Source organism: Macaca fascicularis, chromosome 15 (genome assembly GCF_037993035.2).
Source record: "Macaca fascicularis isolate 582-1 chromosome 15, T2T-MFA8v1.1".
Taxonomy (NCBI): Eukaryota; Metazoa; Chordata; class Mammalia; order Primates; family Cercopithecidae; genus Macaca; species Macaca fascicularis.
Genome location: NC_088389.1, coordinates 1,622,872 through 1,645,416, shown reverse-complemented (window position 1 = coordinate 1,645,416; position 22,545 = coordinate 1,622,872). Strand labels below are relative to the sequence as shown.

At 48.5% G+C, this 22,545-nt stretch overlaps 1 protein-coding gene across 16 annotated transcripts in view; it reads left to right on the top strand.

Annotated features, from left to right (window-relative positions):
* The window catches only part of EHMT1 (euchromatic histone lysine methyltransferase 1), a 236,247-nt gene that overhangs the window by 51,589 nt on the left and 162,113 nt on the right, over positions 1 to 22,545 (top strand). Inside the window, exon 2 of one of the 16 annotated variants that reach the window (XM_065530891.2) lies at positions 5,651 to 5,724. The exons of the other annotated variants lie outside the window; for them this stretch is intronic. The gene's annotated coding sequence lies outside the window, so the exon portion shown is untranslated. The remainder of the gene's footprint in view (positions 1 to 5,650; positions 5,725 to 22,545) is intronic. 16 annotated transcript variants of the gene reach the window in all.

The window sequence follows — 22,545 nt, the reverse complement described above, 5'->3', positions numbered from 1 at the left end:
CAGGCTGGCCTTGGACTCGTGGGCTCAGGTGGTCCTCCTGCCCCAGTCTCCCAAGTAGCTGGGACTACAGGTGCATGCCACTGAGCCTGGTGGTATGTTTGTCTTTAAAATTTGATAACTATTGCCAAGTTGCCCCCAGAGAGATTTTATGAAATGAGAATTGCCTGTTTATCCATACTCTCTGTTTTTTTTTTTTTTTGGAGACTGAGTCTTGCTCTGTCATCCAGGCTGGAGTGCAGTGGTGTGATCTCTGCTCACTGCAACCTCAGCCTCCTGAGTAGCTGGGAGTACAGGCGCCCGCCACCACGCTCGGCTAATTTTTGTATTTTTAGTGGAGACTGGGTTTCACCATGTTGGCCAGGCTGGTCTCAAACTCCTGAGCTCAGGCAATCTGCCCCCTCCGCCTCCCAAAGTGCTGGGATTACAGGTGTGAGCCATTGCGCCTGCCCGATACTCTTATTAACAGACTTTACTTTTTTTTTTTTGCCAATCCAATAAGTGGAAAAATGGTGTCTTTGTTGCTTTAAATGTATTTTCAGTTGCATTTGTTTTTATTAGTCATATGCATTTATTTCCCTTAGTTTGCCTTCTCTGTTCTTTGTCCATATGGGAAAGGGAGCCAAGGTGGAGGGCAGGATTCTCTTCTGTTTCTGTGCGGGCTGCAGATAGGTTTGTAAATGACCATGCTCTGTTGCCTTAAGATGGATCTGTTGACATTGTGTTTTCTACATTTGAACTTGGAGTCCCATGTCTGGGTTGTTTGCTCTTGGCTGGGTGGAACCTGTGTACTTAAAGAGGAATCACTTGCATCGCTTTTCGGACTTGGTGTTTTGTTGGCGTGTCTCCTCCCTGGCTGGTAAGCACAGCTTGCGGGCCCAGCTCCGTTGGACCACCCACTTTGCAACTCTTGGGCAGTCAACACTGATATTGTACCAGAAAGTGTGGGAGTTACAGAGTAGCATTTATAGAGAAGGGTTAGTATTATTTACTGTCATGTGACCTTAAAAATAGAAAATAATATTTGTGCTTTTAGTTTGCAGTCTGCATGGAACCTGAATACACTATTTGAAAAAATATTCCCTATTTTTATGGAAAAAGGACTTCAAATATTTATTGTTTTGTATTAAGAGCTACAACTTGGTCTTGATTGGAAAGCTGGCATAGCTGTATGAGGGTCTCTGCCTGTGAGAAATTTGGAGCTGGGGTGGACACGGGAGGTGATGTTTGGGAGCAGCCTGAGTGTGGGGGGGCTGCTGTGCTGAGCCTGCGCCAGGCAGGTGCGTCCTGGAGCTACTCCTGTGGCAGAAGCATTGCCCTGAGACCCACCGTGGTATGCTTGGCCGTGGGACAGGAGCTCCGGTGGGAGGTGTGCATTGCGAGCTGGTGTTTTCCGTTTGCTTTCCTGCCCACGGTCATGTTGTGGGCTCTTGGCCTAGAGGTAAAACGTCTCTGTGAGTTGAGCTCCTGTGACAGGGCTGCTCGCCAGACTCCACGTCTAGGTTTTGGTTAGTGTTTTTTCAGTAGAGCGAATCCCGAGAGGCCCTCCGAGCAGTGATTGCTTTTGGGATGAGCTGTGTTGATGGTTTCTGGGAAGAACCCTTCACATTTTAGGGTGAAACAATAAATGTCTGGTTAAACGGTTTCCATCCGAGAACACTCAGATTGTTTTCAAATGGTTGTGAATGCCAGGGTTTAAACGGCTTCCAAGGAGGCCTGGAGGTGCCTGGGCGGCCGCGTGCAGCTCTGGAATCCTGCCGCTGGGGCTGCCTCCATTTCGTGAGATGGCTCTGGAGCATGCCCAGTGCGTGGAGCCTTCAGAGGGAGCCGCCGAGCTGGGCTACTGCGATTTCTCTGCAGTTGGCCGCAGTCAACAATTGCACTAAGACGGGAGGAAAAAAGTGATGGGGTACAAGCAAGAGACGTGGTATTTGGTACTTTTTTTCCTTTGCTTAATCCCTCTTTCTTTTACATTGGTGCTTCTAGGCCCAGGTCAGGGCCTGCAGAGCAGGGACGCTTGCTGCGATGTGGGGACACCTCCTTGTTCGCTGTGCTCCTTCCCTGCCAGAATAACCCTGTTTTGCTCTCTGGTCGCCCACCACGTGCGCTTTCTTGGGAGTGGGACGGGAAGTCCCCCTCCAACTCAGGGTACTGAGAACAGCTGAAGCCCGTTCCGCATTTGCTGGTAGCAGGAGGAACTCTGACCTTTTTCAGTTATGCTGATGACAAACCAGGACTTTTTCTCTTGTTTGAACATTTATAAAGCGCGTGCGTGAACTTTTTTTGCTGACTAGCAGTGTTTTCCTGTTTTATTCTCCTACCTGCCCCCATGGCAGCCTCAGTGGTGAGGCTGGGAAGGGACGACACTGCCAGGTGAACAGGGACCTGGGACCCGAGGCCAGGCTGTGCAGGGCAAGGGCTGGCCGTGCCACTGTGCAGCTGGCTCTGTGCCATGCAGGCTGCAGAAAGGGAAAACTGTCCGCCCGGGATGTGAGAATGGCATTGACCACTCATCAGGAGAGCTGGGAACATAGTCTCCCCCCTCAGAGCCTGTGTCGTCCCCGTCCACACATGTGGGCTGTATGATGATCCTGTCTGCGTGTTCATTGGGAGACTCCATTTTCCGTGGAATGATGAGGAGGGTAGAGAGGCAGCAGAGTCTCCACTTGGATTTTCTAAACAATTCCACAGAAAATAAGACGTTGCTCAAGCAAGTGCTGGGCACATCTTGGGGAGAGACCTAGTGAGGAGGGCTGTGTTTTAATTAATTAATTAATTGTAAATAACAGGATTAGAGCAGATTGGTTCATAGCTGCCTGTTCTAGAACCGTATTCTTCGAACAAAAGGGTGGGGGATGGTAGCTTCTCTCCTAGCTCTGAGGAAACTCCAGCTCAGCGCACAGCATGAGGAGGACGAGGGAACGATAGGGCGTTCCTTTGTGCCTGCCCTTGAATCGCGGTGGAGGCCACTCAGTGAGCCCGGGCAGTGCCATCGCTCACGTGTCCCCAGCAGCAGTGGCATCTGTGGGATGCTGTGCACTGGAAATTGGCACTGTTTTGGGTAGTGGTTCTGAGAGGAACTGTTTAACCAGGTATGCAAATGTGCTGATGCAGGAATGTTTTTGAACACCTGTGATGTAAATTTTAACGGTGGTTAATGTTAGCAGCTCCACCTGGGTTAGCTCAACCCTTAGAGATTATTTGTTCTCATCTCTTTGGAGTTGAAAATGTTGTACTTTTCTAGGAGCCATTTCTCCAGACCATGTGGAGGTCAGGTATCGGCTGGTTCTGGCCTTACTCTACTCCTCCTCCCCCTCCTTCCCGCTCTTTGATAGGGTGGCTTGAAGGAGATGGGCAGCAGGTGTGTGACTGCAGCCCTGGGGCACGGGCAGAGGCTGGGACATGGGGAAAGCAGGACCCGGGAGGCTGTAGCTTAAGTAGACATTTGTTTTTTATTTGAAGATAATTTTAGAGATGGGGTGGTGGTGGATTTTAGCATTAGAGATTTCTGGCTTCTGCTTGAAGCACTGTGAATAGGGGACAAAATAATAGATAACTGAAGAGAAAAAGTTGATTTAAGTAAAGTAAAAGTTTTGGTGTGTTTTTTTGAAATAAAGATGTCTGCAGTGAAAGCATTGTCTTTTTAGGGAACTCGGGGAGGAAAGGTGTGCTGTTGTGCTGCTTCTCACATGGGTGTGGCCATTTTGACTTCTGAAATCTTAGAGGAATTTGTCTTAGAGTATATGCTGCTTATTTGGTTTCATGGAATCCGGAAAAGAGTCTATCCAAATTATTCTTGCCTTCAGGGTAAATTACCTTTTAGGATTGTGGCAGATGGCACAGGACCTCTGAGAGGGACTGCACCTTCTCCAAGAAGAAAAGTGAGAGTGTTGCGAAGGGGAAGCTCCCGCCTCCTTCATAGACGTAGAACACGTTTCTTCCTTTCTGCCTTGGAGAAGAGGCAGGACCAGCGGGGAGGCAGAAGTAGGTGAAGGAAGACTAAGGGAAGGAGGGACGCGCTGATAGAGAAGACAAGGAGAGCTGATGGCTTTGGGTGCCAGGCTGTCAGCATTGATGGAGCTGTCTACCCCAGAGAGTCTAACTGACCTGGGACTTGCAGGATCCTGCTAGAAGAGAAATCCTTGCTTCCTTCTCCTCCTGTTTTCTTCCTCGCCTCCATTCTCCTTCCTCTCCCTTCTATTCACCCATCCACCATTCACCCACCCACCCTACTGTCTACCATCCACCTCACCACCCACCCATCCATTTATTTACCCACCAACTCATCCGTTCACCTGTCCACATCCATCTATTCATCCACCGATCATTGTGTATTAATGATTTACTATATACCAGAACTACTAGTCCAGAAACTTGAGTATATTTGTGAACAGAAATCCGGAACATTTGTATCATCCATGATACAAATGGTAAAATAAACCTTTTACCGTTAGTAGTTCCTTCCCGTGCCCCCAGCACCCCACCCAGCCCCTGACCACCACTCATCTGCTTTCCTTCCCTGTGAATTTGCCTGTTCTCTGTTGTCTCTCGTGCCTGGCCTCTTTCACTTAACTTAGTGTTTTCAGGACTCACCCGTGGCCATGGTGTAGTGTGTATCAGCAGCACATTCCTTTTTACAGCTGAGTAACACTCCACTGGATGGATATGCCGCTGATGGACAGTTGACGCTCCACGGGGGAGCTGCCACTGATGGACAGTTGGTGCTCCATGGGGGGGTACCACTGATGGACAGTTGACGCTCCACGGGGGAGGTGCCACTGATGGACAGTTGGTGCTCCACGGGGGAGGTACCACTGATGGACAGTTGACGCTCCACGGGGGAGGTGCCACTGATGGACAGTGCTCCACGGGGGAGGTACCACTGATGGACAGTTGGTGCTCCACGGGGGAGGTACCACTGATGGACAGTTGACGCTCCACGGGGGAGGTGCCACTGATGGACAGTTGACGCTCCACGGGGGAGGTGCCACTGATGGACAGTTGACGCTCCACGGGGGAGGTGCCACTGATGGACAGTTGACGCTCCACGGGGGGGTGCCACTGATGGACAGTTGGTGCTCCACGGGGGGGGTGCCACTGATGGACAGTTGGTGCTCCACGGGGGGGTGCCACTGATGGACAGTTGGTGCTCCACGGGGGGGGTGCCACTGATGGACAGTTGGTGCTCCACGGGGGGGGTGCCACTGATGGACAGTTGGTGCTCCACGGGGGGGGTGCCACTGATGGACAGTTGGTGCTCCACGGGGGGGGTGCCACTGATGGACAGTTGGTGCTCCATGGGGGGGGTGCCACTGATGGACAGTTGGTGCTCCATGGGGGGGGTGCCACTGATGGACAGTTGGTGCTCCATGGGGGGGGTGCCACTGATGGACAGTTGGTGCTCCATGGGGGGGGTGCCACTGATGGACAGTTGGTGCTCCACGGGGGAGGTACCACTGATGGATATTTGGGTTGTTTTCCTTTTTTTTTGCTGTTATGGACGATGCTGCCATGAACATTCATGTATGAGTTTTCGTGTGGACCTGTGTTTTCATTTCTTCAGATATCCTGGGCGTGGGATAACGGGCTCATATGGTGACTGTTTCAAGCGTTGGAGGAAATGCCAAGTTGTTTTCTTTTTCTTTTTTTTGAGGTGGAGTCTTGCTGTGTCGCCCAGGCTGGAGTGCAGTGGTGCGATCTCGGCTCACTGCAACCTCTCCCTCCAAGGTTTGAGCCATTCTCCTGCCTCAGCCTCCTGAGTAGCTGGGACTACATGTGTGCCACCATGCCTGGCTAATTTTTGTATTTTTAGTAGAGACGGGGTTTCACCATGTTGGCCGGGATGGTCTCCATCTCTTCACCTTGTGATTCGCCCACCTCGGCCTCCCAAAGTGCTGGGATTACAGGCGTGAGCCACCGCGCCCGGCTCTGCCGAGTTGTTTTCAATGGTAGCTGTACCATTCTATTTTCCACCAGCACTGCACAGGGTTCCAGTTTCCCCACATCCTCACCAACACCTGCTGTTGTCCATCTTTGTGATTATGGCCATCCTAGTGGGTGGATTGTGGAGTGGGTCTCATTGTGGCCTTTATTTTGTTTTTGAGTTGGAGTCTTGCTCTGTCACCCAGAGTGGAGTGCGGTGGCATGATCTTGGCTCACTATAACTTCGAGAGGACTCAGCCTCCCGAGTAGCTGGGAATGCAGGCGTGCGGCACCACGCCCGGCTAATTATGTATTTTTAGTAGAGATGGGATTTTTCCGTGTTGGTCAGGCTGGTCTCTAACTCCGGACCTCAGGTGATCCGCCTGCCTTGGCCTCCCAAAGTCCTGGGATTACAAGTGTGAGCCACCATACCGGCCTTAATTTTTATATTTTTGGTAGAGATGGGATTTCACTCTGTTGGCCAGGCTGGTCTTGAACTCCTGACCTCAAGTGGTCCGCCCGCCTTGGCCTCCCAAAGTGTTGGGATTACAGGCGTTAAGCCACCGCCCCTGCCTCGTTGTGGCTTTGATTTGCATTTCTCGGATGATTCGTCATGTTGAGCGTCTTCTGTGCTTGGTGGCCATATATATGTTCTTTGGAGAAATGTCTATTCAGATCTTTTGCCTAATAAAAATTTTTTAAAATTGTTGTAAGAGTTCTTTTTGTATTACGGATACAAGTCCCATATCAGGTAGTGATTTGCAAATATTTTTTTCCCATTTTGTGAGTTGTCTTTTCATGTTTTTGATAGTGAGTCACAAGTCTTTAGTTTTGATGGAAGTCCTATTTATTTGTTTGTTGTTGCTTATGTGGAAGTGGTATTTGCTAGAGACTTAAAGGAGGTGAGGGGTGAATTCTGGGTCGAGATTAAAGCCAGGGCAAAGGCTCTGAAGGGGAGTGGATGGCTGTAGGGCTGTTAGACGTGGGCTGAGTGGTCAGCAAGCTCCAGGCAGGATGGTGGTTCCACAACGTCTCCCACAGGCTGCCGTCCTGCGGGATGTGACATCAGGGAGATCAGCTGAGAGGCTGTGCGGTAGCCAAAGCAGTAAATGCTGTGGCTGGAGCAGGGTGAGAAGTAGGCTCTTCATATTTTGTTTTTTTATTTAATTAGAGACAGGGTCTTGCTATGTTGCCCAGGCCGGTCTTGAACTCCTGGCCTCAAGCAGTCCACCTGCCTCTGCCTCCGAAAGTACTGGGATTACAGGCGTGAGCCCTGACGCCCCGCTGAGAAGTAGGTTCTTTTTTTTTTTGAGATGTAGTTTCCCTCTCGTTGCCCAGGCGACTGGAGTGCAGTGGTGCGTTCTTGGCTCACTGCAACCTCTGCCTCAGCCTCCTCAGTAGGTGGCATTACAGGCGTCCACCACCACACCCAGCTAATTTTTGAATTTTAATGGAGACAGGATTTCGCCATGTTGGCTAGGTTGGTCTTGAACTCCTGACCTTAGGTGATCCGCCTGCCTCGGCCTCTCAAAGTGCTGAGATTACAGGTGTGAGCCACCGCACCCAGCTGAGAAGTAGGTTCTTGATGTATCCTTCATGTCTTCCCTCTCGCACCCTGAGCCCTTCTTGCCCAGTGCTTATTGCTTGCTGGGTCCTGGCCTCCTGCTTCAGGAACAGACTGAGGACCCCTGGAAGGACGCCCCCCACACGCACTCACCCACTCCACCCACCGCCTGCCCAGGGCCCCAGCTGCTCCAGCAGCTCTTCCCTGGGCCCTCCCCGACCTTCACTTTTCGCTCTCCTACAAACTTCGTCCCCATGTAAAAAAAGCTTTGCTTTTGTTTTTTTCTCTCTCTTCTTTAAAAAAAGAAAAAAAAAAAAAAAAGACAGGGTCTCCATATGTTTGTCCAGGCTGTTCTTGAACTACTGGCCTTGAGTGATCCTCCCATCTGGGCCTCTGGAAGCGCTGATATTACAGGTGTGCCATGATGCCTGGGCCAAAAAGCTTTTCTTTTTTTTTTTTTTTGGAGACGGAGTCTCACTCTGTCGCCCGGGCTGGAGTGCAGTGGCGCAATCTCAGCTCTGCAACCTCTGCCGTCCAGGTTCAAGCGATTCTCCTGCCTTAGCCTCCCCAGTAGCTGGGTTTACAGATGTGTGCCACCATACCCAGCTAATATTTTTGTATTTTTAGTAGAGATGAGGTTTCACCTTGTCAGCCAGGCTGGTCTCGAACTCTTGGCCTCAAGTGATCTGCCTGCCTTGGCCTCCCCAAATGCTGGGATTACAGGCGTGAGCCACTGCGCCTGGGCTGAAAAAAGCTTTTCTTGATCCTGCTTCCCACCAGCTTCACGTCAGTTCTTTGCCCTTCTTTGCGCCAAACTCCTCCAAAGATTTGTGTTTTTTCATGGTATGTGCATCCTCCCCCATCCTCCCTTAGATCCTTAGTCAGACCTTGCACCTCCACCCCCAGGGCAACAACACCATCCTGGTTAAGGTCTCTGTTAGCCTTCCTCCCTTGGCTGGTCCCGTCTCCTGCCCTGACCCGGTAGTGTCCTCGCTTCGTCCTTGGGCCTTGCTATCCTGCCCCCTCCCCCCAGTGCTGGGTGCAGCTCAGCCTCTGACTCTGGTGTCCTGTGCCCACGTGCGAGTTCTGTCTCCTGTCCTCCCTCCTCCCTCCGGTGCTGGGTGCAGCTCAGCCTCTGACTCCGGTGTCCTGCGCCCACATGCGAGCTCCGTCTCCTGCTCCCTTTATGGCTTCCCATCTGCCTCCCTCCTCTTTGCCCTTCTTGCAGGTGCTTCTGCCTTCTGACTTCCTCAGTCTCCCACCTGTGCCTCCCTCTTCTGACTGGTTTCCCTGGCCACCTGTCCCTCTGGGGGCAGGTCTGCAGCACAGCAGCCCAGGGAACCAGTCAGTCCTCACTGAGGCCCTGTCCCTCCTGGCTCCAGTTCCTACTGGCCTGTCTGCCCATCCTCCTTTTGCATCCTCCCTGGGGTCTGGCTGGGTTTGGCGCTGTCCTGGGGCTGTGTCCAGGGGAAGGAGGAGCCGGAGCTGCCTTTCCATCTTCTGTCCACTTGCCTTTGCCGCCATCTTCATCCTGGGAGGACTTTCTTGGAGTGCAGGCTACCTTTTCTCTTTCTTGCTGCCCTACCTCTTGTGACCACACCCTGTGGCCTGTGGGTCTTGGCTTGGCTTTGTCATCATCCACTGTTGTATGACTGTTGTTCCAGGGTAAGCCGCTGTGCACGTGGTTGAACATAACAGAGGGCTGTCCCAGGCCGTGAGCTGTGTCAGAACTCTGAACCTTTCAGGGCCCCTGTGTGCTTGACTTACAGATTAGTGAGGGTGTCTTGCCTATAGTTAGTGTTTCCCTGTATAATTATTCTGTTAGCCCTTTTACAGCTAACAAGTGAGCTGAAATTGTTAAATTTTTTTCATTCAGTGTAAGAAAAAGGCAGAAGGAAATATACAAATATAAAAAGTTAACTTGGTTATTTCTGAATTGCGGGATTGCCAGTGATTTTGTATCTTTTGTAATATAATAATTTTACAGAGAGCATGTATTAGCTTTACCGTGAGAAAAAATTAATGGAAACCCTCATTTATATATAAATTCATATGATTAATGCGTATCACTTAAAAATATATAGCAGGAATCTGGAAGGTGTGAAAACAAAGCGACCCAGAGACCCGAAGAGCTGAATCCTTTTCTTTTTTTCTTCTTTTTTGTTTGGAGACAGAGTCTCGCTCTGTCGTCCAGGCTGGAGTGCAGTTGCGTGACCTTGGCTCATTACAACCTCTGCCTCTCGGGCGCAAGCTATTCTCCCACCTCAGCCTCTCAAGTAGCTGGGACTGCAGGCGTGTCCCCCATGCCCAGCTGATTTTTGGGGTATGTTTTGTAGAGGCGGGATTTTGCGGTGTTGCCCAGGGTGAGCTTGAACCCCTGCGCTCAAGCTTCCCACAGCCTTGGCCTTCCAAAGTGCTGGGGTCACAGGCATCAGCCACTCCGCCTGGGCCTGAATCCTATACTTGGAATCCTGATGAAATAAGGACCCCAACCCTGTGTGCTGTGGCCCAGGCCTTGCCCCCACACGTGGCTGCGCAGAGGCCGTGGCCCCTTAGTCCTTGTGTTCATGCTGCGCCCCTTCTCCCTCCACTCAGTGAAGCTCCCCCAGCATTCCTGTCCAGCAGACATGACGGTGCAGAGACCCCAGGATTCTTCCAGGGCTCCAGCTACGTCCAGATGCGAGGAATTTTTTACCTTTCACTCTCATTCTGTGCTGAGTCAGGCACGAGGTGTGTGATGGTGCCATAGAGGGCGTGCGGCAGGCCGTGCGAGCATCTGGCTCTGCCGACTGGAAAAGGTATGTGTACAAATGTAAAACCACATCACTTTTGTCTCTCTTGTTTTTGTTTAAGAATAGTTCATTTTCATGCAGTTATTTTATGTTAACACGTAATAAGTTTATTGTTATTTGTAAAGGGAGTTTGACGTGGTCATACTAACTCGGTACCATTCTGGTAACTCATGAACAAAATCTCTTTGGGGTGCTCGTTGCTGTTTAGACTGTGGCGTGGTCCTGAGAACGAAAAGTTTGGGAATTGCTGTTTTACCATAAACCAAAGCGCCTGCCGCAGTACGGCCGTGAACCAACCAGCCAGCCAGTGTCTGCCTCTCATAGAGCTGACGTTCTGATTGGGGATAAGTTTCACATTTTTGTGTCACATCCTTCAAAATAGTCAACTCCTTAGGTTTTACTGTCTTTTTATCAACATGGGGATTTTGAATGAAATTCAGCTATGAATGTGTGTGTGTTTTCCCATGCTGTCTCAATCGTATTACAGAGCAGTGTGGTGGAGACATTTAAAAAGGAATCTCTGACATGAGTAGGAATGTGGTCTTCCATAGACCAGGAACTTTCTGATTGCAGAGAATTTGTTAATATTACTGTATCTCGTGGTTTTCTGCATGTAGTCTGCATTTACACTTCTAACCACAAGGTGGTGCCTTTGTTCCAAGTCCAAAGGCTGACGCCGGACTGGACGCAGCTTGGGAACGAAGGAACCACAGTTTTATACGGGTTGCTTTTTTGCCTGTTTAAGATGATTCTGCTTTGAAGTGCTTAGCAAAGAACCTTACCTTCCTTTTGCATCGAGGTTGTCTCATCTTAGAGTGACATCTAGAGTGTGGGAGCCTCGCAGCAGGTGTTTATTGGACACCCCTTACCTGTGTGCCAGTCTGGGTGCCCGGTGGTGCTCAGAGCTGGCCTGCACCACACCCCCAGGGGTTTGTGGTCCCTTCCCACTCTCGACTGCTGCTTTTATGTTTGTTGTATTTCTGGTAGCACTGTTGCTGAAGTTACTTTTCTGATCGGAAAAAAAGAAATAGGCTTCTCTTTTTTTTCGTGGTGTGTAAGTTCTGCACAGCCTTATTTTTAATGTCTCATGTTGTTCAGAAGAGGAGATGGGTGTCCTGGGAGGCAGGGCAGCCGTGTCCAGCTGCAGTGTCCTTGGCGGCTGAGCTGAAGGCAGCATGAAGCTCTGGCCCGGAGAATATACCAGGGAGTGTATGGGGCTCACGTCTGTGTCCTCCCGCAGACCTGCACTCCCAGCCTGTGCTTTATACCAGACAACTCCTGGCCAAACTGCGCTGCTGCCCTGCCTGGCACTGGCCCTGCCCCCAGGGAGGCTCTGGCCGGGGCTGCCAGTGTTCTTCAGTGTCCTCAAAACTTGTTTCTCACGTTAGAAAAATGTTAAGGCCCGTCATTTCATGGTGGTAATTGTGTGAGAGTATGTATGAATTGAAAAGATAGAAAATAAAAAATTCCTATGAATACAATAAGATAGCATCTCTATGGATCGATATGTTACTTAGCCTCCCGGAGCCAATACTAGGGGGGTCTGGGGGTCTGTGGGTCCCTCCTCAGGCTGCACTGTTCTCTGGAGCCTGGGGGCTGAGGCCTTGGTCGGGGACAGGACAATCTGTTGTCTTGGAAAATAGAGCCCAGGAGGCCCAGACAGGTGCTGACCAGCTAAAGCTGCTTTTTTCACACTCGGGTTGAAATGCAGTTAGTGGAGAGAGGCAGTGGGGAGATCCGGGGTGGGCAGGGAGATGTTCTAAAACACCAAGTCATTCCTCACAGGGCCTGGAGCACAGCGAGCTTGGAAGACCAGCACCATAACACATGCTGCTGTTTACCAGGCAGTGACGGGGCGAGGGGGCTGCGTGCGTGACCCACCTGCACCAGGGCTCCTGAGGGCCAACCTCTCCATCGAGCCCTGTTCTGAGACCAAATTCCAGGGGCCGAAAGACATTAAGCAGGACCGTGCTCTTCACTGGCACCTATCAAAGAACACCAACATGATATAAATTAAACCCACAGTAAATCTCTCAGAATTCCGTCCCCTTTTCTGGCTCTCCCACACTCTGCAGGCTGACGGAGAATCTCACTGTTGGCCAGTGTCCCCAGATGCCCCGACTCTTGGCTCCAGCGCTCTTTCTTTGTGTCCTGTCCAGTCTTGAAGAGCAAGTCCAGGTAGCTGTGGCTTGCCTCCTGCAGTCTGCCTACGATTGTACGACCCACCTCCTGGTGTGTGAAACCCGCCATTTGTATTTAATCATCATCTTAAAGTATATTCTTGCAGTAGTTGTAGAATACGTATTTTGTGCCCATGCTAGGTGCCGGGGTTGCAAAGGTGAATAGGGCTTCTTCTGTAAGTGGGAGGCAGCCTTGTGTGGGTCACCACAGGGCAGCCTGTGATGAGCTGCAAGGGCCATCTGAGCCCAGAAAGCTCGCTGCATAGTTGGAGAGTCGCGGGAAGCAGGGGGAAGGGTGATGGTCTGGGCCATACTGCTGCTGGAATTTTAAGTAGCTCGGCGTGACTGGCACGTAGGATTTCTGACCTGAAAATCGTTGGGCTAGGTTAGAAATCTGCAAACTTCTGTAAAGGACCAGGTATGTGGGTTCTGGGCCACATAAGGTCTCTGATGCATATTCTTTTTTATTTTTACAACTTAAAAAATTTTAAAAAAAATTCATTCTTAGCTTGTGGGAAGTAAGAAAGCAGGCTGGGCTGGATTTGGCCCGGGGGCTGCATGCCTGGCCTAGATTGCTGCAGCTCCTTCTGTGCCTTGTCATGAAGTGTGAACTTGATTCCATGGGCAGTGGGAAGCCACTGAATTTTTAAAGAAGATGATGGTAAGGTCACAATTTTAGAAAGATAATTTTAACTGCAGAATAGATGCTAGACTGAAAAGGGGAGAGACTGGAATTAGAAAATGAGTTGCTAGATTATTCCTATTACCACTGACTTGAGGAATAATGTGGCTTAAAATAAGAAGGTAGCAGTGGAATTTGATGGAATATTTAGGAGGCATAGAATTTGGTGACCAATAGGTGGGGTTGGTGTGAGGGAGCATGAGTAATGATGTTCATTTTCTCTTTTTTACTTTTTAAATTTATTTTAATTTTTAAATTTTTTATTATTTTTGAGACAGAGTCTTGCTCTGTCACCCAGGCTGGAGTGCAGTGGTGCGATCTTGGCTCACTGCAACCCCTGCCTCCTGGGTTCAAGTGATTCTCCTGCCTCAGCCTCCCAAATAGCTGGGATTACAGGCTCCCACCACCACGCCGGGCTAATTTTGTACTTTTAGTAGAGACAGGGTTTCACCATGTTGGCCAGGCTGGTCTTGAGCTGCTGACCTCAGGTGATCCACCCGCTTCGATCTCCCAAAGTGCTGGGATTACAGGCATGAGCCACCACGCCTGGCCTTTTTTTCGTTTTTGAAACAGAGTCTCGCTCTGTGGCCCAGGCTGGAGTACAGTGGCGCAATCCCTGCTCACTGCAATCTCCCAGGTTTAAACGATTCTCCTGCCTCAAGCCTCCCAAGTAGCTGGGATTACAGCGTGTGGCACCATGCCTGGCTAACTTTTGTGTTTTTTTGTAGAGACGGGGGTTTCGCCATTTTGCCCAGGCTGGTCTTGAACTCTTGGACTCCAGGGATCTGCCTACTTCGTCCTCCTAAAGTGCTGGGATTATAGGCATGAGCCACCAGGACTTGCTGGACTGGATATTTTTTTTTTTTTTTTTTTTTTTTGAGACGGAGTCTTGCCCTGTCACCCAGGCTGGAGTGCAGTGGCGCGATCTCGGCCCACTACAAGCTCCGCCTCCCGGGTTCACGCCATTCTCCTGCCTCAGCTTCCCTGTAGCTGGGACTACAGGCGCCCGCCACCTCGCTTGCCTAATTTTTTGTATTTTTAGTAGAGATGGGGTTTCATCGTGTTCGCCAGGACTAGACATTCTTAATGAAGGGTGTACACAGAGTCAGCCCCAGTGGTGTTTTTAATTGACAAAAAGAGTTGGTTGGGTGGATTGTGCTGTTACTATATAACACAACACTGTTGTGAATCTTTAAAAAATAGTGTTGTCAGCTGGGCGCCGTGACTGACGCCTGTAATCCCAGGACCTTGGGAGGCAGGCGGATCACAAGATCAGGAGATTGAGACCATCCTGGCCAACACGGTGAAACCCCGTCTCTACTAAAAATACAAAAAAAAAAAACTAGCCGGGCGCAGTGGCGGGCGCCTGTAGTCCCAGCTACTCGTGAGGCTGAGGCAGGAGAATGGCGTGAACCCGGGAGGCAGAGCTTGCAGTGAGCCGAGATCGCACCACTGCACTCCAGCCTGGGCGACAGAGCGAGACTCTGCCTCAAAAAAAAAAAAAAATTGTGTTGTCAAAATCTTAATCAAGTTTAGTGGAAAAATAGATTAAAAACCAGTATATTATATAACCAATTAATATAAAAAGTCTGTAAGGGATATACTAAGATGTTGACTGTTGGTGGTAAGATTATGGGCCATTTTTGTTTCTTGTTATTTGGTTTTTCTCTCCTGATGACACTGCTAGTGCCCCCAACACAGTGTCTGAAGGCTGTGGAAGTGGCGCCTCCGTGGCTTTTCCCGGTCGCTGGGGGGAAGCATTAAGCCTTGCACCATAACGCTGCTGAGTAAGTTATTAACCACAAGATTTTCATAGATATCCTTTATCAGGTTGAACTTTTTATTGTGAAATAATTTTGTGAAATGCTTTTTCTCCCTCCGTTGTCACGATCGTGTGCTTTCTGTCCTTCTGTCCGTGTCAGCGCCCTGCGTGCAGCCGTGGGCGTTCTGTCTGGTGTTCCTGTCTCGCTGCGTTGCGGCAGCCCCCCTCACCTGGGACGGTGCCTTCTGAGATCCCTGGCCGGTGCCTGAAATCACAGATAGTACTAGACTCTCTATATACCAGGTTTTCTCTTAGACACATATACCGATGGTAAAGTTTAGTTTATAAATTAGGCACAGTAAAAGTTTATATAAATGTCCCCCCCACCCCCGGAAAAATATACTGCACTCTACTCAGTGGTCATCGCCTTGTGATCTGATGAGGGAGATGATGGACAGTGGGTACAGGATGGACATGGGGACAGAGAGGACTCGCATCCCGGGCAGGACTGATGGGGCAGTGTGAGAGTTAGCATGCTACTCAGAGCAGTGTGCAGCTGAAAACTGAGAAGTTGCTGTTTATTTTATTTTATTTTATCTTATTTTATTTTTTTGAGACAGAGTCTTACTCTGTTGCCCAGGCTGGAGTGCAGTGGCGCGATCTCGGCTCACTGCAACCTCCACCTCCCGGGTTCCCGCCATTCTCCTGCCTCAGCCTCCTGAGTAGCTGGGATTACAGGCGCCCGCCACCACACCCGGCTAAGTTTTGTACTTTTAGTAGAGACGGGGTTTCACAATGTTAGCCAGGCTGGTCTCGAACTCCTGACTTGGTGATCTGCCCGCCCATGATGGTATTACAGGCGTGAGCCACTGTGCCCGACCTGAGAAGTTGTTTATTTCTGGAATTTTTCATTTGATATTTTTGGACTGTGGTTGACTGTGGGTAACTGAAGCTGTGGCAGATCCACGAATCAGGGGAATGCTGCGATTGGTCTTCAGGTTCCAGCAGCCTTGCACCTGGGATACGTCTTGGTGGTCCTCAGTGTGGCATCCTCTTGACAAGCGGTTGCATTCATTTGCTGATGTTTTGTCTGAGGCTGTGAGAGGACTGAGGAGGAGTTCCCTTTGTTTTCTGTGTAATGCTGTTCTCACAGAAGGCGCTGGGAGGTATTTCCTCCTCCTCTTACTAATTCATGAGCACTGATGGGGCTGAGCATTTTCCTATATGTCTGTTGGCCATTTGGGAATGCCTCTTTAATTCATTTTATGTTGTCTTTGTTTTTAAAAAAAACTGATTTGTAGTTCTTTCCTTATAGAGTTAAGAGTAAGTAAAGCTATTGTACTTAGCCAAATACATTGGATATTTTTTTCTGTGTTTGAAAGTGTATTCATTCATTTTTACCGTATAAATGTTTGAAATATTTTGGTATTTAAATCTGTAAAGCTTTTCCTCTGTGATTTCTGGCCTTGGTATTATGCTTAGAATCAGGAGTTCCTTGTTTCAGGGCTGTCAGGTATTTTTCCTGCTGTTTTTGTGATTTATTGTTTTACAATTCTTTCATTCACTGATCTGCAATGCTGATGGCCTTCTCCTCCCAGTCCTTCGCCAGCTGCCTCAGTGTCTCAGTGAGTGTTTTATTGTTCTCCCTTCCTGCTGATGTGCAGTGCCCCTTTATCTTGTATCTGTATCTTGTATTGTGTTCCTGTTTCTACATTAAAGTCTTGTGGATTTTTTTTTTTAGTTGCTTATGCTATTGAAAGCATCAAGTGGGACCAGGTATGCTGGCTCACGCCCATAATTCCAGCACTTTGGGAGGCTGAGGCGGGTGGATCACTTGAGGCCAGGAGTTCAAGACCAGCCTGGCCAACATGGAGAAACTCTGTCTCTACTAAAAATACAAAATTAGCCGGGCATGGTGATGCATCCCTGTAATCCCAGCAACTTGGGAGGCTGAGGCAGGAGAATCACTTGAATCTGGGAGACGGAGGTTGCAGTGAGCTGAAATTGCGCCACTGAACTCCAGCCTGGGCGACTGAGGCAGACTCTGTCTCAAAAAAAAAAACAATTATTAAGTAAGTCATAATTTGCATGGAAATAAATTATGTACAGATTTACCAGAAGGAATAGTCCGTGAAAAAAGGTAGAGATCGTACTGTTCACGTTCTGTGTGAGATACCAGTGTTTTTCATCAGTACCATTTGTCCCTTGTGAGATGGTCCTGCACCGTGTTTTCTTAGCAGCCATGGCAGAAGGTAGTTGGAAATTAGATACTGCAGTCTTCCAGAGAGACCTCAGCGTGGGGCTATGCGGACCCTAACCCCGAGCTGCTCCGCACACCGCACCAGGGCCGCTGCATGAGACTGGTGAGGCCGGACACTCGTGTGCGAGTTGCGTGAAGCAGGCTCGTCACTCACAGCTGAGGAGGGGACAGCGGGGCTTGTGGTGATCTGGCCTCCAAGGCTCAGGAAAGCGCCCAGGGTGGACGGGGTCTTGTCTGCACATCTGTGTGTGCCCCATGTTGTACTGCAGTTGGGAGACCCCAAAAGTGCTCTCTATTCTGGGTTTTATACTCGGGGGCCACCTGACCCGCTGGACTGAGTTTTAGGACACCCTGTTGTGGGAGGGACGGGAGCAGAGCCCAAGCCACTCTCAGCTGCTCCTTATCCCAGGGTGTTGCATTCCCAGCGCGTTGGACAGTTTTTCTTGAGAACTATAAGCAAGAAAGGAGGGACAACCAGGTGGTTCAGTTCTCTGTCCCCAGGGAACTGTCCTGCTGCGGCAGGTGATGGAATCTGCCACATTTTCAGTGTTTTTGCCATGTATCTATAACCAGCACCTGAGCATGCAGGGATTACATTGGAACCCTAAGAATTGTATTCAGCTCCAGGCCCCAGGATTTGGTAAAATTGTGTAGTATCTGCATTATACATCCTACAAATTCTTTTGGCCTATAAAATATATAATTATAGTTCCTGAGGTACTTGGCTTAATATATTATTGATACAGAAACAGTACAAAACTGCTTCGACTAAAATTCCTTCGTTATTTGTAGTAGTAGAATACATTGTTTTTTTCTCTCCAGCAATTCAGAATTATTCACTGCCTTGGTATTTCCTAATTTCCCTACTTGTCCAGGTCACATCTGTTTGCTTTCCTGATACCTTCACAGGCCTCCTTTGTCCCCAGGAAACCTCCCACGCCCGTCCACTTTCTCTCCTGTTTCCAGTTTCCCATGAGGCACAGCCGGTGCGGAGGCATCCAAGTCTCCCCTGCACCTCTGGATCGCACGCACTCGTTCTGCTTTTCCCTCCTGTATTTTGAGCAGATCTGACTTTTGCTAAGTCCATGTGCCCCCGCAGGTGTTTGTGTGGTGAGACCTTGTGCTCATTCATTCCCTGGAAAGTTTGCAGTGGGTCTGGTATGTAAGCGTGAGGCGGGTCACTGATGCGGGAAGCTCTCGTCACATTGAAACCATCCTCTTTTTTTTTTTTTTTTTTTCTTCTTGAGGCGGAGTCTTGCTCTGTCCCCCAGGCTGGAGTGCAGTGGCACGATCTCAGCTCACTGCAACCTGCGCCTCCCGGGTTCCCGCCATTCTCCTGGCTCAGCCTCCCCAGTAGCTGGGACTACAGGTGCCGCCACCTCGCCCAGCTAATTTTTATTTTTAGTAGAGACGGGTTTTCACCATGTTAGCCAGGATGGTCTCGATCTCCTGACCTCGTGATGCGCTGCCTCGGCCTCCCAAAGTGCTGGGATTACAGGTGTGAGCCACCGCGCCCGGCCAAAACTGTCCTCTTTATAAAGCAGCCACTGGGTTTCGGTTTTATTAAGTACTTGAAAATCTCAAAAAGTTAAAAATGTCAAGTGAACTGTTGTTTTTTCCCCCAGTACCAACCTTTATGTGTTATGTGAGGAAATACTGATTTTATTATTTTTGATGGAAAATTTATGATTTCTGAGAAGTCATTTTTTGATTGAGAACTTTTATCTTTCTCAAATCTTAGCCTGTACGAGCCTGAACGTAGCCTGAACTGGCTAAGTTCAGGCTGCTGTAGTGAGCGTCTCCCCGGCAGCCAGAGTTGCAGGGCTGTGCTTGAGTGTGCTAGTCGCCGGGATGCTTTGAGGGAGAGGTGTGACCCTGGGCCTGTTCACCGGATGGCAGAAACCAGCTCAGATCAGCTTCTGCTAAAGAGGCCACTTGTCACCTCACATGACGAGGAGCTTGGAGAGGCTTTACTTCGGTGTGCCGCCTTCCCTGTGGTCCATGAGCTCTCCCTGGCCTCACATGGAACCCCCTGAGGATGGTGGCTGCTCTGTTAGGCTCAGTGCTCCACTGAGACCCGCAGGCCCCATGGCTGGAGAGCGGGGGAGGATGTGGTTTCTGTTACTGGACAGGCAGTGCTGGGCCCCTAAGACGACGGGTAACTCCAGTCCAGCCGTGAACAGGTCTGCTGCCTGCGGGGGCTGCCCTGCGTGTGCGAGTGAGCGCCCACACGCTGCGCCAGGTGGAACTGAGAGGCAGGTGAAAAGGCCTGTGTGCCCCGGCCTTAACCCTGGGTTCGCAGGACTTTCGAACACCACTTTTCTTTCAGTTTCTAGTTCTTTCCACAACTAGATTCAGTTACATTAATAAGCATAAAAGCCAAAATTGTGTTCCTGTTACATAGGTTTACTGTTGCATGAATTAGTTAGGTCACTGTTTGACAGGCATTCTCATTTAATAGACTTTATTAAAATCAGATCAGTAAAGCTGCTACTATGGGATACAAGCTCAGAGACAGAATATATGACACTCATTTGAATCTTTGTTAAAATGGCCTTTGTAGACAAGAGATCAAAGTCCCTCAGGTAAAAGCTGATCTGCTGTTTGGTGCTACAATAAGGCTAAATAGTAGTGAGAATTTCTGCTGGTGCCTCAGGGAATTAATAAGGCTGGGGGCGGGGGCAGTAAAAACTACACATAAGCCAATTCCTTTAACGTTCATGTATAACCTTCCAAACATTTAATGACTGTGTGTGTATATGAATTAATAATGGAGATGGGGCCTTGTTTTGTTGCCCAGGCTGGAGTGTGGTGGCACCATCATGGCTCCAGCCCAAGCGGCTGAGACTGCAGGTGCCCCCATGACTGGCTGTGATGTAGGTTTTTTTGCTCACACTGGTTAAGGGAAAAGTGGTTGCCTAACAGTATGTGTAGTATCTCATTTATATGAAATGTGTAAATTATACCTTTATCAGCATATTTGCACAGAAAAATGTTTGGAAGGTCATACGTGAGTGTTAAAGGAACTGACTTCTGTGTGGTTTTTATTTTTTCCCTATTAATTTCCTTTACGTAAATTAAAAAATGAAATCATACAATGATACTAGTTTATCTTTTCAAAATCAAATCCCATTCAAGCAGAATGTCCCACCTACCCTCACTCTCCACCCCACAGCTTGTGTTGTGATGAGTTTGATGTATGTCCTTCAAGATCTCTGACGTTAATTTTTTAGATATGCTTGAACCCGTCAGCAGTATAATATTGTTTTGTATGTATTTCATTTTTTTTCTATCCTGTTTTTTTTTTGTTGCTGTTTTTGCTTGTTTTTGAGACAGGGCCTCACTCTGTCACCCAGGCTGGAGTGCAGTGGTTGCAGTCACGGCTCAGTAGCCTTGACCTCCAGGGCTCAGGTGATTCTCCCACTTCAGCCTCTTGAGTAACTGGGACTGCAGGAACATGCGCCACCGCGCCTGGCTAATTTTTGTATTTTTGTTAGAGACAAGGTTTTGACATGTTGCCCAGGCTGGTCTCGAACTCCTGGACTCAAGCAGTCTGCCCGCCTTGGCCTCCCAAAGTGCTGAGATTACAGCGGTGAGCCACTGTGCCCAGCCAACTGTTTTTATTTTGAAATAATTGAATAGAAAAGTTGCAAGTGTGGTAAATGAGATGTTTCTCTTGAGCCCTTTGAAAGTTGCCTCCTAGATGCCCCTTTGTTCCTAAACACGTTAGTGTGTATTTCCTACAAAGCCATTCTTTGTTCCTAAACACGTTAGTGTGTATTTCCTACAAAGCCATTCTTTGTTCCTAAACACGTTAGTGTGTATTTCCTACAAAGCCATTCTTTGTTCCTAAACACGTTAGTGTGTATTTCCTACAAAGCCATTCTTTGTTCCTAAACACGTTAGTGTGTATTTCCTACAAAGCCATTCTTTGTTCCTAAACACGTTAGTGTGTATTTCCTACAAAGCCATTCTTTGTTCCTAAACACGTTAGTGTGTATTTCCTACAAAGCCATTCTTTGTTCCTAAACACGTTAGTGTGTATTTCCTACAAAGCCATTCTTTGTTGTTGTTGTTGTTTTGTTTTTGTTTTGAGATGGGGTCTCACTCTGTCACCCACGTTGGAGTGCAGTGGTGCGATCTTGGCTCACTGCAACCTCCACCTCCCAGGCTCAAGCGATCCTCCTCCCTTAGCCTCCCAAGTAGCTGGGACCACAGGTATGTGTCGCTAGGCCCGGCTAATTTTTTCTATTTTTGGTAGAAACAGGGTTTTACCACTTTGCCAAGGCTGCTCTTGAACTGCTGAGCTCAGGTGATCTCTACCTCAGCCTCCCAAAGTGCTGGGATTATAGGCATGAGCCACCACACCCATCGTACAAAGCCATTCTTTTACTGAATTATGATATAACTAGTCAACATCAGAAAATTTATGTGTATGCTTAAAATATATATGTGGTATTTTGCTATGTCCTGATTTTTTACTCCACAAAAGTTATTTTCTGATTTTAATTGTTGCATATACATTGTATTTTTCCTTTTAAAGGAGTCCTTTCTAATAATTGCATTGGTTTCATAGCCACAAATTAAAGAAGTTTATGATTGCATCTATAAGGTTGGTTTGTGTACCTCTAAATCTTTTTTCCCCTTGCTGGTTTTTTTATTGTGATAAAATATACTTAAATTTTATGACTTTAACCATTTCTGAGTGTGCTGTTAAGTGGCATTAACCATTTCTAAGTGTGCTGTTAAGTGGCATTAAGTACCTTCACAGTGTCGCATAACAGCCATTGGTAACCGTCATCATTGTCTGTTTCCAAAACATTTTCATCACCCCAAGCCGAAACTCTGTACCCCTTAAACAGTAACTTCTCTTACCTTCCTCCTCCCAACCCCTGGGAACCCCTGATAGACTTTTTGTCTGTGAATTTGCTTAAACCCGGTATTTCATGTAAGTGGAATTATACAGTGTTTGTCCTTTTGTGTCTGGCTTATGTCATGCAGCATAAGGTTTTCAAGATTCATCCATGTTGTAGCAGGTATCAGAACCCATTCCTGGATATATACTTTGTTTTGTTTATCCGTTCCTCTGTTCATGGGCACATGAGTTTTTTCCTGTCTTTTGGCTCTTGTGAATAATGCTGCTTCCAACATGTATATGCAAGTATCTGTTTTCAGTTCTTTGGGGTGTACACCTAGGAGTGGAATTGCTGGATCATGTGGTAATTCTGTGTTTAACTTCCCGAGGTCAAACTGACAAACAGTTTTTCATGGTAGCTGCATCATTTTGTATTTCCATTAGCAATGCATGAGGGTTCAGATTTCTCTACTCCTCACCAACACTTTTTACTGTCCATTTTGTTGATTGTAGCTCCTAGCGGGAGCATCG